Source organism: Bombus flavifrons, chromosome 5 (assembly GCF_040668555.2).
Source record: "Bombus flavifrons isolate JBK064 chromosome 5, iyBomFlav1_principal, whole genome shotgun sequence".
In the NCBI taxonomy this organism is placed as follows: domain Eukaryota; kingdom Metazoa; phylum Arthropoda; class Insecta; order Hymenoptera; family Apidae; genus Bombus; species Bombus flavifrons.
The window spans coordinates 9,415,274-9,431,776 of NC_138446.1; positions in this window are offsets into that span (position 1 = coordinate 9,415,274).

Sequence of the window (16,503 nt, forward strand, 5' to 3'; positions counted from 1 at the left end):
GTCACGCTACGATATATTTCGATCTATCGCGATTCCCAGGCGGTTCAGGTTAAAATATATCAAATTTACGTGACAATGAACGCGTTAATACGCGAGTTTCATCTTGCACAAACGCGTTAGTTTTCTTTCCTGCGATATCGTATCGCTGATACATCAATAACCGCGCGAAGGGACAGTTTTTCCATGGGTTGGTCCGCAGGGTCAGCCAGTTCGTTTCTTCCCTCGCAAGCTGACGCCAGAGGAGAGACTCCCTAAAGCGTAACACGACGGAAGAGAGGACCGTCATCTTGGATCCCCCAAAAGCCACGGTGATATTGTACGTGCAGCCGCTACCCTGTCGACAGCTGGCTCCCTCGTCCCGTTTCCTACACCAAAGGATATAACGGTACGTTTCGATCCCGCTTCGGACGAAAAGTCACGGATTAATCGTTTTGCACCCTTCGCTCGCGTCGACCTTGCAGCGAGCCGAACCTTGGGGCCGAACCTGATCTCGTTAGGGTGACGTTTAAATCACATTATGCAGACTGATCGGTTTACCAGTCGGTGGAACAGAGATATCATCGGATCAAGATGCTTGTCTAACGTGTTTAGATTTATTGTTCATTTGTTGGTTGATAGGTTTTGGATCTTTTGGATGTTTTGGTAGAGGTGGATGATCTTCTGAGTTGATCATGTGTATAGAATGTTACAGAAGATTGGTTTATCGGTTGAAAAAGATTACATTAAAGTGTTTCTTTCTTTGTTGAGATTTAGATATTGGTATATGATGGTATATGATGATATGGTGTTATTACGTTTTATTAGCAACCACGTGCGCAAGAAATCGTCTTTCTATGGTCATTTGTCGTCAAAGAGTAACATACATTTTTATTAATCGATTAGTCTCGTACTTTTCTCTGTTACAGCAATTCCATTACGTTTGTATCTAACTCATCCTATCACACATAGTATATCCACATATAGCGTCTTTTTTTCAGACACTTCTGTAACTATGTTTTTAATTGAATTTATTTAATTTGATTAATTTAATTGTTCATCACAATTTCATACACTTACTGCGGTACATTCTTAGGAATTCTAATGACTCTTTATAAAATATTAGGTTCTGCCAGAAGCTTCTTTCGTTTTGTAAGGAAATAATAGATGCGCAACATTTTTCGTTTTATATTATTTTGTCGAATTGCGTATGGTCCATTTTATTCAACAAAACAAAACATTTGTGTTGTTGTAACAAAAATTGTCGTGCACCTATTATTTCCTTACAAAACGAAAGAAGCTTCTGGCAGAACCTAATATTTTACAAAGAGTCATTAGAATTTCTAAGAATGTACCGCAGTAAGTGTATGAAATTGTGATGAACAATTAAATTAAACAAATTAAATAAATTCAATTAAAAACATAGTTATAGAAGTGTCTGAAAAAAAGACGCTATATGTGGATATACTATGTGTGATAGGATGAGTTAGAATACAAATGTAATGAAATTGCTGTAACAAAGAAAAGTACAAGACTAATAAAATTAATAAAAATGTATGTTACTTTTTGACGACAAATGACCGTAGAAAGACGATTTCTTGCGCACGTGGTTACTAATAAAACGTAATAACACGATGACAATCTTTTGGGACAACCTGATATCTAAATCAAAGTCTCTCCTTCACTTTGCACTGCATATTTCTTCACACAAGTTTCATTTCCTATACTCGTGTTCGTTCCAATTGGTACAAATTTCACGCCTTAGTCGTCGATAATTCCAACCTTAACTGATAAGCTCGATACGAAAAAGAACGTGGAACTTCTCGATCCTCATCTACCTTGGCACAGAAGCGTTTAGAACCAGGTGTAAGATCAATGGAACGCAACGCGGACCCATGAACACTTAACGAATCGTAATTCCATCTGTTCTAACGATGGTCGTCCATCAATTTGCGATTGTCCCCAAAATTTGGGAAAAAATCACTCGTTCGGTAATCCCGGATTATTCAACGAGATAGTCTCAGTTTCAGTGGAAGAGAATTGAGTTTGAGAACCGTCGTGGGGTGCTGCGAACGCGCATGTCACACTCGCGGGGGTGGAATAGCAAGAGTACCGAGGGCGGAGCCATAAAACAAGCCTCATGGCTACGCGTTCCCTCTTTCGTCGTTCCTCGAACGATAACCTTTAACCTTATCCCGGTCGGCCGTTAAGTTCGGCCGAACCTTCGGTAGCGATGAAAGTTCATTCGACTTGAAGGTTTCGTGTGCACGCGCTCAAGGATTAATCTGTTAACGGCCGATGTTATGTTAACGCAACATTTCACTTACAGTTTCTCATTTTTTCTCTTTTTTCTTTTAGTTAATTTACGTTATCGAATTTTATTTTATTTTAATATCGAGGTTGTAAGAGGAGATTTTAAGGATTTGATTAATTTCCTTCCTTTCGGATACTGTTCTAGCGTAACGCAGGAAGAGAAACATTAGTAGAATTTATTTTTTTTTATATTTTGTTGATCTGCTTTTTTTTACATTGGGGTTGTAAGAAGAAATCGGATTCTTGTTTAGTGCAGCGTAATGAGAAGAACATTAGCAGATTTCCTTGCCCGACGTGAAGCTTGCAAGAATACAAAGGATTTGCATAATATTTTTAATTTTTAATTTTTCGTTTAATAAGAAAGACATAATTCTATTGACTTAGTTTTTTAGAAAATCTAATTCTCATTTGTAGGAGTAATCAAAGGTAAAAAAAGGGGAATAATTCCATCATCGTTGGACGACCGACGACAACCAAAAAAATTGATTCCCATTTTTGAGAACGAATAAATATTAAAAAACGGGGATGAGTAATTCAATGACCATTTGATAGACAGCGACGATGATCAGAAAGCTGATAAGACGATCACCTGATAGTACGTACGAGTCAATAAATCAACTGCTTTGGGATGTTTAAAAGACAAGAGCAAAAAGTATCGTTGTGGACACAGCTGACGGGCCTTCACCGATTATCCTCGCTAGATTTGACACACTATTAGCCACGAAGTTCTCGTGTTTGCTTAACTATCGACTAACCGCACTGTTCCACTGAAGCTCGCAAACTAATCACAGGTGTTTCACTGTGTTCTTTCTTACTTCGTACAGGTTCCATTCTCAAATGTAAGAACCAATGGTCAGATAATCCTGACCGATCTCTGACTAATCGTCCTGTTCAATTTACATCATCTGCATCTTTGTATATTTATATTGCCATAGAAACATCTCTAATAACAATTCAGTTTGCTTCTGCTTCTATTTCTATCCTCTTCTTTCTTTTGCACAAATTTCTTTTGGATGTTTAATCGAGGTATCCGTTTTTCTGTCTAATTAAGATACTGTGCTATGAAACGTAATTTGAAGAACCGTACGACGAGGCTTAATTATCAACAATTACATAATTGTTACAATTATATAATTACACAAGCAACTGAATACTTCAGCTGATTTATCAAGATCGATCGAAAGTAATATTTCCCTTCTTCCCTATGAAATCGTCAGATCGTAAATCGACACCTATCACGTAATGTTTAAGAACTGTCACGAGCGAAAGTTCACCGCAGCAAATCTTTTTTAAATTAAAAAATTAACAAAGATAAGTAAGTAGAACGAAACATTTTAATATTATTCAATACTAAATATAAAGAAAATTATTCTGTACGGTACAGTACATACGATCGGAAAGTTCAGATAAGGTGACATCTTATCCATGGTAGCCTCTAAAATATAAAACTGTCTACTCCTTTCTCCATTCTACTTCGATAAAGGGTTACCTAAACGTCACTTGCACGCTACTTCTTCCCTTTCGCTTCTCCCCGAACGATCGCAAATTTTTCCCATTTTCGTTCCACTTTCCCAACAATTGCATTCTCAGTTTCTTCAAATCGTATGCATAGGGCGTGGATTCATCGAGAGATCGATACATCCAGCTACGATGACGGCTAAAGAGTGGCCAGGCCACGTAACATCGGATCACGAGCGAGCGGATATTGCTCAACGATTTGAGAAACGCAAATAGAAGTAACAGAGGGATTAAAACAGTTTGTGGTCAAATACAGAGGCCGTCTGTGAATAGTGGAAACGATGGATCGGTGGTTGTTGTCTGGAGGATCCACTGGAACCGAGACTCGTCTTTCTATGGGATCGACGAGGCGTCATAATGGTCCCGGGGTTTATATTCAAAGGACGATCTCGCCACCTTGTATTACGCCGCACTAGAGCGTGATCTAGTGACGATTCATCCATTGAGAATTCGTTTTCAACGATCGTACCATATCTTGTTCATTCCCTGTGCGTCGACTTTCTTTGATCATCGATTCGAAGTTTGGTCTGGTTAAAGCTACCGCGATAATCAACACATATTGAATAAATGAAAAATTCATTCCACTGTGAATATATTTATAGTAATTCGAATCTCTATAAATAATAATCTTGAGAGAAACTGAATCGAGAAGAGAAATATCTTTCATCTTCTAAATATTCCAACGAATGCTACTATTTTTCCAATATTATATGTATACTTCTGTATATTTAAATTTGCCGTAAATTCATAAAAATCCGCAATCTACTCGCCATACTGATATCTAACTTTTAATTTATTTATTTTTCCGCTTCACAGCCTACGAACAGGTCTTGGCTTACATATTTCTAGTTCTCGCTCATTCCGACACAGCTCTTACACCATCCAACACTACCCCAAACCCACACCCGTCCGCATTCTCATCTCACAGCGTATATTCCCTTCTACGTCTAGAAAATAATTTACATTACACATTCAAGTGTAGCTTTATTTCTTTCAATCTATCTACATCTATCATCGCGTATCTTCCTCCGGCTTTCAATCATTTCGCTACCTATATCTAACTTGTGATATTTCAGATAAAAACCGGAAGACCAACGTCGATAAATCAACTTGCAAAAAAGCTTGGGAAACGCGGAAAAACTTGGCCGTCGTACGAACCGGATGCGCGCAATAGATTTTCGCTGTGTCGTTAAACGAGAATTTCGGCGTAGCCGTCACTGCGAAAATTACGATTACTGTAGTCGCCATGGGGGAGAGTAAAGCGTCGGTGGTCTCAATCTGCTCCGAAATTTCGCCCGGGCCCGATGTCTGTAAGTGTCCTTACGATCTTTGCTTTACCCAATATCTTCTTGGCTCGGCGTTCACCGGGTCCTTCCACTGCGACGTTTAGCTTTCCTGGTGGGGGTACTTTTATTAAAACTCCCGTCAATAGTGCGGCGAGGAGGAGCAGGGAGGCACCTACTACAGGACGAGGCTTGCGCTTTATACAATGCTACAGCACAGGTTAGAGCCGGAGCATGGACAGAGAACGGAACGTACCATGCTTTTCCGCCATTTCTATGGAACTCCGGATACCTGTCTCGGGGGATGTTTTTGTTGGAACGAGGGTTGGAGGAGGAATTTCAGAGGCAGAGGAACGTTTCCAGATGTATGGAGATCGATCGACGCTGCGAAAAAGGAACGGGAACCAATGCTTTAGAATTTTCCTCTTTTTCTCTTAAGGTACGCTGATTTTTCTTTTAAGCTCGGCCTTCGCTCTTTCTTACGTCTTTTTTCAACGTTGGAATAAAATCGTCGGGATGAAATAATTTTCGATACGTTGGAAGAAATCTTTCCTCGTGTTCCGCGAGGCTAATTTCGTAAACGAGAATTGTCGTATCTTTCGATAAGACGTTTAGCTTGACACGTTCTTGAAGAAATAAAGTTAACGAGTTGTCAATTTCAGCGCACCTTTCAGAAAATCGCGTGTTCCACTCTGTCTATTTCTAATTTGAACATCTCCAGAGAATTAGAAAAATTCGCGATGTCTAGATTTTCTTGCACGGACCTAACTAATTGTAAGTTACAAGTAATCGACGCTAATAATTGCTCTTACGTAACAGTAACAAATTTCTACAAATAGATCATTCCCTTGAAGAAGAATTCCGAAATTGTTGAGAAAAAAAAAATAGTAAAATTGTAGGAGAGCACGATTCTACAAATAAATTTTGCTCTCGAAGATGAAGTAAGATGCCGATGAAAATAACGAAATTATAAAAGAGCAGTTTAGTATACAGGGTGGTTGGTAACTGGTGGTACAAGCGGAAAGGGGGTGATTCTACGCGAAAAAAGAAGTCGAAAATATAGAATAAAAATTTTTCGTTTGAGGCTTTGTTTTCGAGAAAATCGACTTTGAATTTTCGCTCGGTACGCGTGCACTTTATCGCGTCTCGTTATAACGGATCTCACTGTAGATCGTTGTCTCGATGGAAAAATTAAAAAAAAAAAATTTTTATTCTTTATTTTCGACTTCTTTTTTCGCGTAGAATCACCCCATTTCCGCCTGTACCGCCAGTTACCAACCACCCTGTATACAGTTTGCAAATACGATTAGCTGGTAAATTATGGCGCAAGAGAATCCTGATTTAAGAAATTATAAAGTAAACATACCTATTCAACGCGTTCCAAGTTTCCCTGTAAATCGAAAACAATGCATAGCAAAGGACGCGTCGTATCTTTCGTGTGTGCCGCTTTAGTCTGGCCGATTTTTAATTAAATCTTGCAGGACACTCGAAGGGATGAAAGAGGCTTCTCCCTACGACGTCGAGTTCTAAATAACTAAGATATGTCTTGCGGCTTATTCGACGCGTTTAACGCTCCGCAAATAACGCGTTTCTCCGCGAAATTAAAAAGGGAACGACTTTCTTCGAACACGTTTCATCGCGAATGTAAATTTCCAAATGATCTTTCCTTTAGCTCTTAATTTGAATTTAAACTTGTACGATAAAAAGATTTATAGGAATATGGGTAAAATTACAAGAACAAGTAAGTAAAAAATACCTTATATCGTAATAAAGATACCATAAATTCACCTACATAATGTATATGATAATCGAAGAGCAGATATTTATGCGTTTGAAGGAAATTTATATTTTCAACTAATCTGCGATTTAATATGCAAAGTATCTGGAGTAAATTATTCGTTGGAATCTTGAAGGGACGAAAGAAATTTGTAATTAGATTCCATTTCTTTAATTGTGTTCGTAAAAGAGGTCAATTTGCATAAATGTCGATCTAATTATGGATTTTCGATAAACGCTCGAGTGTTTGCTTTTTTCACCTTTCTTTGGAGAATTCGAATATTTTTATCTTGCAGCTGGATCGTAAGGAATTTTTTGGTTGGAATTAAAAACCGGATAATCTATGCGATTACGTTATTTATGCAATTTACACGCGTTCTATTAAACAAATTTTTATATCTTTACAGCCTTTAATATGACCAGAATTTTCCAGTCAACGTGTTTTCTCATTCGAAATTGTTGCATTTAATAACAGTTGCATGCAATGAATTTCAAGCGACAATAATAGCTTCTTTTTATAGTCAGGTTGATTTAATTGAATGACATTCCACGTGTACTTCATTTAAAAAATTGCGTTCGTTAATTACACCGGCGCATGCATATATCGATATACATACATACGCATAAACTTGAAATTTAGCGATGAAAGTAATGGAGGACGTAAAAACAAGCGGAATTCATATTTCGTAGTAATAAAAATATTCGACGATATTAAACATGAAATATTAATTGCGAAAGAACGTTTCGAAAAGCGGGAATTCCGGGGATGACGATGGAAGAAAATCGACCGGTTTCCGGCGGAATTAATCGCGGCACGGATCATTTGAAATATCCCCACTTTAGATTTGATTCATTTCTTGAAAGGATTGCAAATAGATCGGTTCTCGTTGGAATTTTTTATCATCTTCATCTCGATATTACCGCCAGTTCGTTTTAGAATATTCACGATTCTATCGTAACACAGTTTTACTAGAAAAATCTTGAAAATCTTAAAAATCATGCAGATTTGTTTTTGAAGGAAAAAAGAAGGAAACTTGAGACGGTACGTTGATCGAATTTTGCTAGTATTTTGGCAATGTTACTGGATATACAGGGTGGTTGGTAACTGGTGGTACAAGCGGAAAGGGAATGATTCTACGCGAAAAAAGAAGTCGAAAATATAGAATAAAAATTTTTCGTCTGACGCTTTGTTTTCGAGAAAATCGACTTTGAATTTTCGCTCGGTACGTCTCGTTATAACGGATCTCACTGTAGATCGTTGTCTCGATGGAAAAATTAAAAAAAAAAATTTTTATTCTATATTTTCGACTTTTTTTCGCGTAGAATCACCCCCTTTCCGCTTGTACCACCAGTTACCACCCTGTATATCTTATATGATATGTCATTCAGGAAATTATAGATATTTCGCGAATGGCTGCAACGAAATAGGAAATTTTAGATTCCGCGTGTTTTACATGTTCGTAGGAAAGGCGAATAATTTTGTTTCGCGAATACGATAGAATTTAACTGAATTGTAGCAGAAATATTGGAAATTTTATATTCCTCGTTGTTCTTAGAATTTTACTGTTTTCATAAAACCACGCAGAAAAGCAAAACGCGAGACTCTTATAAAGGATTCGATCTCCATCTTTCGATATTCTTTCGAAATCCTTATTTATAGAGGAACAATAATATTTAAATTTCTTTCTTACAAAACCAAAGGAACTATATCTCTGCGTTTCTTAATAAAGTTCACGAACACGTTTTAAAAAAATTTTAAAGTCAAACATCATGAAAAATGCAAAACTCTCCTCAACTTCTCCTCAACATCTCCCAAATAATAAAATAATTCCAAAGCGAGCAATTTTTAAACAGATCTAATAGGGAATTTCCCTATCAAGCTATACTTGTAGGTCAATTTAAGAAGACTACGCTTCTTCTAAAATTCCACCACTTTCTCCTCGAATAATTCCAAAAATACAAATTCCAAACCAAAATCATCCAACATTCCATTTCCAAGCCCGTGGGTCTCTACTTTTAATTTAATCTATAAAGACATTTTCTTAAACGTTCTAAAAGTTAATCACTACAAAAATACCAACACTCCATTACGAAATTTCCCCAAGTATTTAAAAATTTTCTGAATACAAAAGGAGGATTCCATTTCCAATTCTATAAGTCTGTACTTTTAACCTAAACCTCAGATATATTTCCTTAAACGTTCTAAAAGTTAATCACCATGGAAATACCAACAGTCCGTTACGAAATTTCCCTAAGTATTTAAAGATTTTCTGAATACAAAAGGGGGATTCCACTTCCAGCTCTATGAGTCTGTACTTTTAATCTAAACCTCAAATACATTTAGTTAAACATTCTAAAAGTCAACCACCACGGAAATACAAAGACTCTGCTACGAAATTTCCCCAATTATCTTCCCAAAGTTTTCTAGATACAAAAGGGGACTCAAAGATTCTGTAGGGATTTATGTGTAGAGGGTGGTTGGTCGGTGAGGTTTAGTGGACAAGGTTGCTCCTTGTTGAAATATATTTAAAATGATGAAATGAAAAAATGATAAATTAGTATACAGATAATGTTAGCAAAGACGCTCGTACTAACAGATTCGCTAAGACAGTGTATAAGTCGTAAAATAGGATCGCTAATGACTCGTTAATTAGATCGCTGATAATTCATTGATAACTGGTTGATAACTGATCGACAACTAACTCTAACTCTTTTCGGTTGCATCCGTTTATTTATACTGGTCGAGGGAGAGTCGGAAAATTCGAATTTGTCTTCGTTCGTTCGGTTGCACGTAGCGACATTTAGTGAAACATTCTAAAAGTCAACCACCACGAGAGTACCAAGCCTCCGCTACGAAATTTCACCAAGTATCTCCCCAAATTTTTCTGAATGTAAAAAGGAATTCAAAGATTCTATTTCCAACCCCATGAGTCTGTACTTTTAAACTAAACTTCAAATACATTTAGTGAAACATTGTAAAAGTCAACCACCACGAAAATACCAAGCCTCCGCTACGAAATTTCTCCAAGTATCTCCCCAAATTTTTCTGAATATGAAAAGGAATTCAAAGATTCCATTTCCAACCCCTGCAAAACTATCATTACACCCTTACTAATATCTTCATTTATACATATATTCCCTTGCTGGCGTTCAATTTAATTGTCCCGTGGCGTGGCTCTCGGAGGCAACACTTCCTTAGAAATCGTAAGAATGTACGCACACAGTCGGTTAGGGGGTGGCGAGGATGGAGGGTGGTTGGAAACGTACACGTGACCAACCACCGTGGACCTCACGCATGCCCCGTTTAATACCACAGCTTGACGGCTTGGTCGGTATGTGCGGGTGAGGGGGTAGCTAGGTATATTGGCGCCTGCCGTTAAGCTCATGTTGATCCCTTGTACCATGCTAGGGCTGCTCCATGCGCAGGGATCCACCAAGCTTCCCCCCGACGCCATATTTAATACATCGATCTTCCTCGTCTCTGGATTTAGACGAATTTGCAACGTTGATCGATTTTCAAATGACGAGAATTTTTAGTAAATTATAGTTTATTAAAATTAAGTCGATTTATAATATATTATTAGTTACGGTTTACTTGATTACAGTTCACTAGATCGAGTTACAAATTTCCAGTATACGTGAACTTTTTGGGTATCTTAATTTTATTTTGGCAACGAAATAATTTCCTTGGTTGAACCAGTTTTTAATATTCCCAATTGAGCCTCTCGGAAGCCAAACTGATCATAGCTGTGCTTTTTATTAATTTCTTAATTTCAGTACGTAAGCTCACGATTAATATTCAACTCTGAAGAAACGAACGATTTACTTTCGTAAGTTGACTCATCGTAAGGAAATAAATGATAACAAGCGATGGGAAGTTTTAAGGGAAATCTAGAAAACGGTGTAACGTCATATCGTGTTTTTGTACTTTGCGTGGGATTGATCAATGTGGCTTCTGAATGGCTCGATCAAGAATCTGTTGATTAAGGAGAATTAAGCTCATGAAATGTAGATTAGAAGAGTTTTGTTCTTCGAAATAAGTATCGAATTGGTAGGTGGTTTGGTATTTTTATTATGCTGGTGCGTTTTTGAAAAATTTCAAGATAAAGATTCAAATATGACTGGGTCGAAAAGGAGGATTAAAATTGCAGTTAGCGGCGAATCGGTCTTGTTAATGCCTTATTAATCCTGAAACGACGAAGCATATGTTAATGTTTTCAGAATGATAAGGAATAATCGTCAGAGTTTTTCATCTCCTGAGAACAGAAAGCTGTCCATACATCGTTATCATTCGCGGTACGTCCATGATATCGATAGGGCTGTTAATTAAATCGAACCGTAGTGAACATGTAATACTAAATATTCTGATCGAAAGAATAATGCAAGAATAATATTGTGGTTGCTTAATCTGTTGAATTAAAAAGAATTGTCTGGAGGATTAAAAATTGAATCTTTGCCTAACAGGTGTATAATTATAATATTTTATTATATTACTGGCACTTTCCATCGAGTATTGAATTTTTTCAATTTAATGCCAGCATAATAATTAACTGAAGATTTCTGAGTGTATTTAATATATACCGAATGATTTTATAATATAAAATTTAGTATCGTATATCTAGAAAATGTCAGTCGTCGATATTAACCATTTGAAAATTCTGCCAAAATGATAAATTCAATCGACGATCAATTTCAACGAGTGAAATACAAAAGCTTTAGAAATTAAAAATAAATTGAAATACTGAACTCACGGATAGTTATGATAAAAAAAAATTGTTCCCGTTCAACTCAATCACGTCGCAGAAACATTTCAAAATAACAAATTTAATTAACACTCGACATCGATAAATAAAATGGAAAAATTCTAAAAATTCAAGAACAGCTTCAAACGATTAAACGCGCAAATATCCGTAACAAAAAAAAGAATCATTTCAATTCCAAGAATCTGCCGCAACGACAAATTTAATCGACGTTCGATATCCATAAAATAAAACAATGATAGAAAAATTCCAAAAAATCAAGAACAATTTCAAACGCTAAATACGCAAATATCTACGGATAAATCAAAGATTAAAATAGAAAAATAAAAAGGGAAAATAGAAGAAATAGCCGCGTAGTAAAGTTTCGCTCGAAACAAAGTTCATGAAGCGTGCGAATGTTGGCGGTAATAAAGTCGTCGCAGATTTTCCCCAGGGCGGATCGGAAGGTGCAAAGGTGGCGACCTTCGGCCAGAAGGTCTCTTCGTAGCCGCTAAAAGCCTCGACACGCGTCGCGATCGTTACGTCTTGCCGCACATAAATAATTAATGACCGTTCACCCGCCCTTCCTAACACCGCTATGGTGGGAATATCTCGTCCTGGAAAGGGAATTTCACTTAGGCCTTTGCTCGTAAAAATCCTCTCATCTCTTTCGGCTACTCTCCTCGTAGTTACTGGTCGAACTTGTATGAAACAAGCAACACGAACGCGAATCGTTCGCAATTTGTCCTTCGCTCCTTCTCCAAGCCTGTTGATCCTGCGAATCTGGGGCGTAGCCAATTTATGTCCATCGGGAAATACCGCCAGGGACTTTTTTTACACCCTTTAGAGGGATGCTTTTTCATGAATCGGTGTTTCCTTTTACCCTTCAACTGATTTTTCGTTTCCTCGTTTCGGTAGACTCGTGAATTTTGCTTTCAGTCGCGTGCTGTGTTGGTTTAACGATGTAAAACTTCATTATTTTGGTCAAGTATTTAATAATAAAAGAAGGTTTAAATGATAAGAGGTTTTGGAAAATAAAAGTTAACGAAGATAGATCGATCTTAGCTAAGCTCGTTGTAGGTTTGTGTCGAAAATGTAAATACAATATCATTTATTTTTAATCGACACGTAGAGAGATAGGGATTTCTAAATCGAGAAACTATTACATGTGTTTTAGTATTTAATTACTGACAGTCCAGTATACGAGCAAAATTCAGAGGATGTTTCCTATTTTCCATCCTCTTTAGAATTCCAATTATACACACAAGAAGCTTCTATTAATTTATTCGGATAGTTTGTCGCTTTTCTACCGTACCGCGTCTTATACATTGCCTCAGGTCGTCCCACCTGAATATTTTTCATCTAATTTTTAAGTATCTTGTCTAAAAATTTCTCATAGAATACCTTCGTTGCTCGAAATAAAAAGGAAACGTTCGATGAAACCAAAACGTTACCAAAGCTTACTTCCACTTTCGCTATACGAAAACTCTTGCTGGGAAGAAAAGGGAGAAGAAGAAAAGGAAGAAATGCTCGGAAGACGTCGGATGAACCGATGATGCTCATGTGTGAAAATCAAATATCGAGGGTGGCGTTCGAGCAAGGAACATTATTCATAAATCGGAACGGTGAATGGTGGTGGTGTTTGCCGTGCCAGATATTAACTGTATCTATGCAGTATGCCTACTGGGCTCAGGATATTATGATCGTTCTCGGCGCATAATTAGTAATCCCTGGCACGTGACATACACGTGACTGCGGCTCGCGCGACCTACACCTTCGGCCAGAAGGGTGGTTTTGCTGGTAGCTACGTCGGGGGCATAATGATCGAATAGGAGACTCCTCTCTGGTCGCGTGCGTGCTTAAACGCTACGGTTTCCTACAAGTAGAACGTACGTTTCATTCAATTAAGCCTGTCGTCCATAGCAGACCGATTGCTTGGAAACAGATTCATCCCCTTGTACCGACGAGTTTCGTATTTTTTCTACCGGACACCATACGATTCTCTGCTCTTTTTCTATTTTTCTATCATTTTATTTCTCATTTAGAGGGCACAGCTTTTCATCCGGATGTGCAAAGAAAAGCTCGTTCGTCGTATATTTTACGAATATCTTTAACCGTATGCGTAATTACACTGTCTCCTTTAGAATCACACAGTGTATAATATGGTAAATGGCAATTTTCGTTCATACTCGTTTTACGTGCTACGTTTTCCTGTAAATGCAACATAAACGTACACTTTTCGCTCGATCAACACTGTCATTCATAATAGACCGATCGCTTGGTTTCATCCTCTTGTACTCACCGGTTTCGTATTTTTTCTATCAGACACCATATCTCTGTTTTCTCTGTGTTTCTACCTTCCTATTTCTTATTTAATACGCGTCGTTTTTATCCATAAGAAACGAAATAAAAGTTCGTCATACGTTTCTTCTACACGAACTTTTGGATATTTCAAGTGACGAAATTGCTCAAAGAAGCGTTCAGTAATATTCAAGGTTCTCAACATTATCGTACGCAATTATGTTACATAACATATACAGTATGTATGTTACATAATTATCGTGAATACAACGTTGCGACCCTTAAACATTGGCACTGATATCGACGATAATTTGAACGCTGCTTAATATCGCTATAAACGGGCATATCGTGCAAATAAATCACCCTATATATGTAATATACAACGTTTTCGTTTAAAGTTGTATCAATGAATAATATCAATGCGAAAGAGATCAAAGGAACTCGGAACAAGAAATCTGACTTTTGATCGAGGCGATCTCTTTGCTGAGAGTTTCCCATGGGCGTAGGAGCGCACGTGATGAGCCCTCGCCACGTGACCTCTGTCAATACGATACGTTCGAGGCCCACCCCATGATCGTTGAATAGGAAGAACGATCGCTATGAAATCTTCATAGCCAGTTCGCAAACGAGAGCAACTATTTGCAAAGTGACCGGCTTTCCGAAATTGCTCGCGCGACGCGCTTCGAAAACAAGGGACGGACGAACCCAAACCTGGGAACCGTTCTTCCGACAAACACGCGACATTCTTCTCGATTTCTGGAACGATCGACACGTGGAAACGCAGTCGCGTTGACGAAATTTTTACACGCCACCGTGTCGAACGATATCTGTCGATATCGTTAGTTTTTGACGATGTTCTCTTTCAAATTTCACGTACGTACATTTAACGCTTTGTATCACGCTGTTAATTTGCAAACTGTTGAAAATGTAGACAAATTTCGTATATTGGAACATGATCGATGCGATCAGTATAATTGTAATTGTAAATTTCATTTTACATGGACACGCAAATGTACAGAAATTTCAAGAATTAGGTTGTCCAAAAAGTGTCTTTCTTTTGCAGACACGTCTTCTACAACAACGCATCTCTATACAGACATGAAACCTAATCTGTCGAACGTTGTAATCTTTATTTTGATAGAACACACACGTAGTTCGGCAAAATAATGTAAAACGAAATTTGTGCATCCATTGTTTCCTTATAAAACGAAAGAAACTTTTCGGACGACCTAGTACATACAAAGTTATTCGGATTTTCATTTTATAGAAATTTGAATATTAAACGGATACGTAAAAGGTGGAAAGTATCAGCATGCGATTCTTCTCAGAATTTTTGTATCAACTTACGAGCCAACCATATGCAATGTATACGTGTGCCATTGATTTTGCAAAAACACTGCGATCTTTTGTATTGCTCCTTTTTTACGCATTCGTGAACATTTTTCCTCAACCGCAACATGTGCTTCCGTGTCAAAAGCCAGCCAATTTTTGCTCTACCTGTTACCCGAGCAATCGTGTAATTAAAACTTACCTGTTAACAGGTCGAACTTTTTACTCGAGGTTTCACCCCTCAAACACGAGTTGCCACAGTTAAAATAAACTATGTATCTAATATTTTTAGCTGTTCTTCGAGCGTGCAGCGTTTCATCCAAATTGGACTTTTCCTTTTGCAGCCGTGGAACGCATAAACTGGGCGATCGGTACTTTCAAATGCCCGAACGATCAAACACGGGCCACAGCAGCGAATAAATATTGTTCTTTGCCAAAATCACATGAGCACACGGCCGATTCATATCCGGGTGACGACGGCCGCCATGCAAACAGGCCAGAAGCTACACTTGTGCTGTTATTCCGATTGTTTTTCGTGTTTCATCGATGCTTACGTTTCTTGGTCGTACACGACCAGCCAGCAGGCAAAACATTTCGATGGAAAATTGATTTCCCGCCCGCGCCTGTCGTTTTGTCCGTGTCCGACCAACGATTTTACAATTTTACAATATCAATACGATACGAACGTAGTGTGTACTTATTTTTACGCGATGAACCATTGTCGCTCTTTTTTCGCCACAAGAAATAGAGATTTTTATCATTGTTGTGATTCGTGTAGGGTTCTGTGCAAAACACAGGGTAAAATGTTTTTTCTTTTACATATAAATATACAGTTGCACGCGTAGAAATATTCTATGAATACATTGTACGTATTATACAAAGTATGTTGGAATTTCATTAGCGGAACTCGACCATCGTGATCGCATTGACGACGTTGATTGTCTTAAACAAATGTGAAAATGTACATAGAAGCTACAAGATATTCGGTACAAGCGTATAATTCAATTATTTAAAGATTTAATTATCCATTCCGATAACAAGGACGATGTTAAACGGAGCCACGTTCTTCTTCTTAAAACTCTTAAAACTCGTCGATCTTTGTCACGCCGTTTGAAAATCTGTTGCTCGCGACGCCAGCCTTCGGAAACATGGACAAATCGTGCACGATCGTATCTCGCTTACGAATCAATGAAAAATGTTCGTAGAGCTGCCGATGACAAATTGTCTAATTTGCTCGCAATTTTACTCTCGACGATGGACGAACGAAT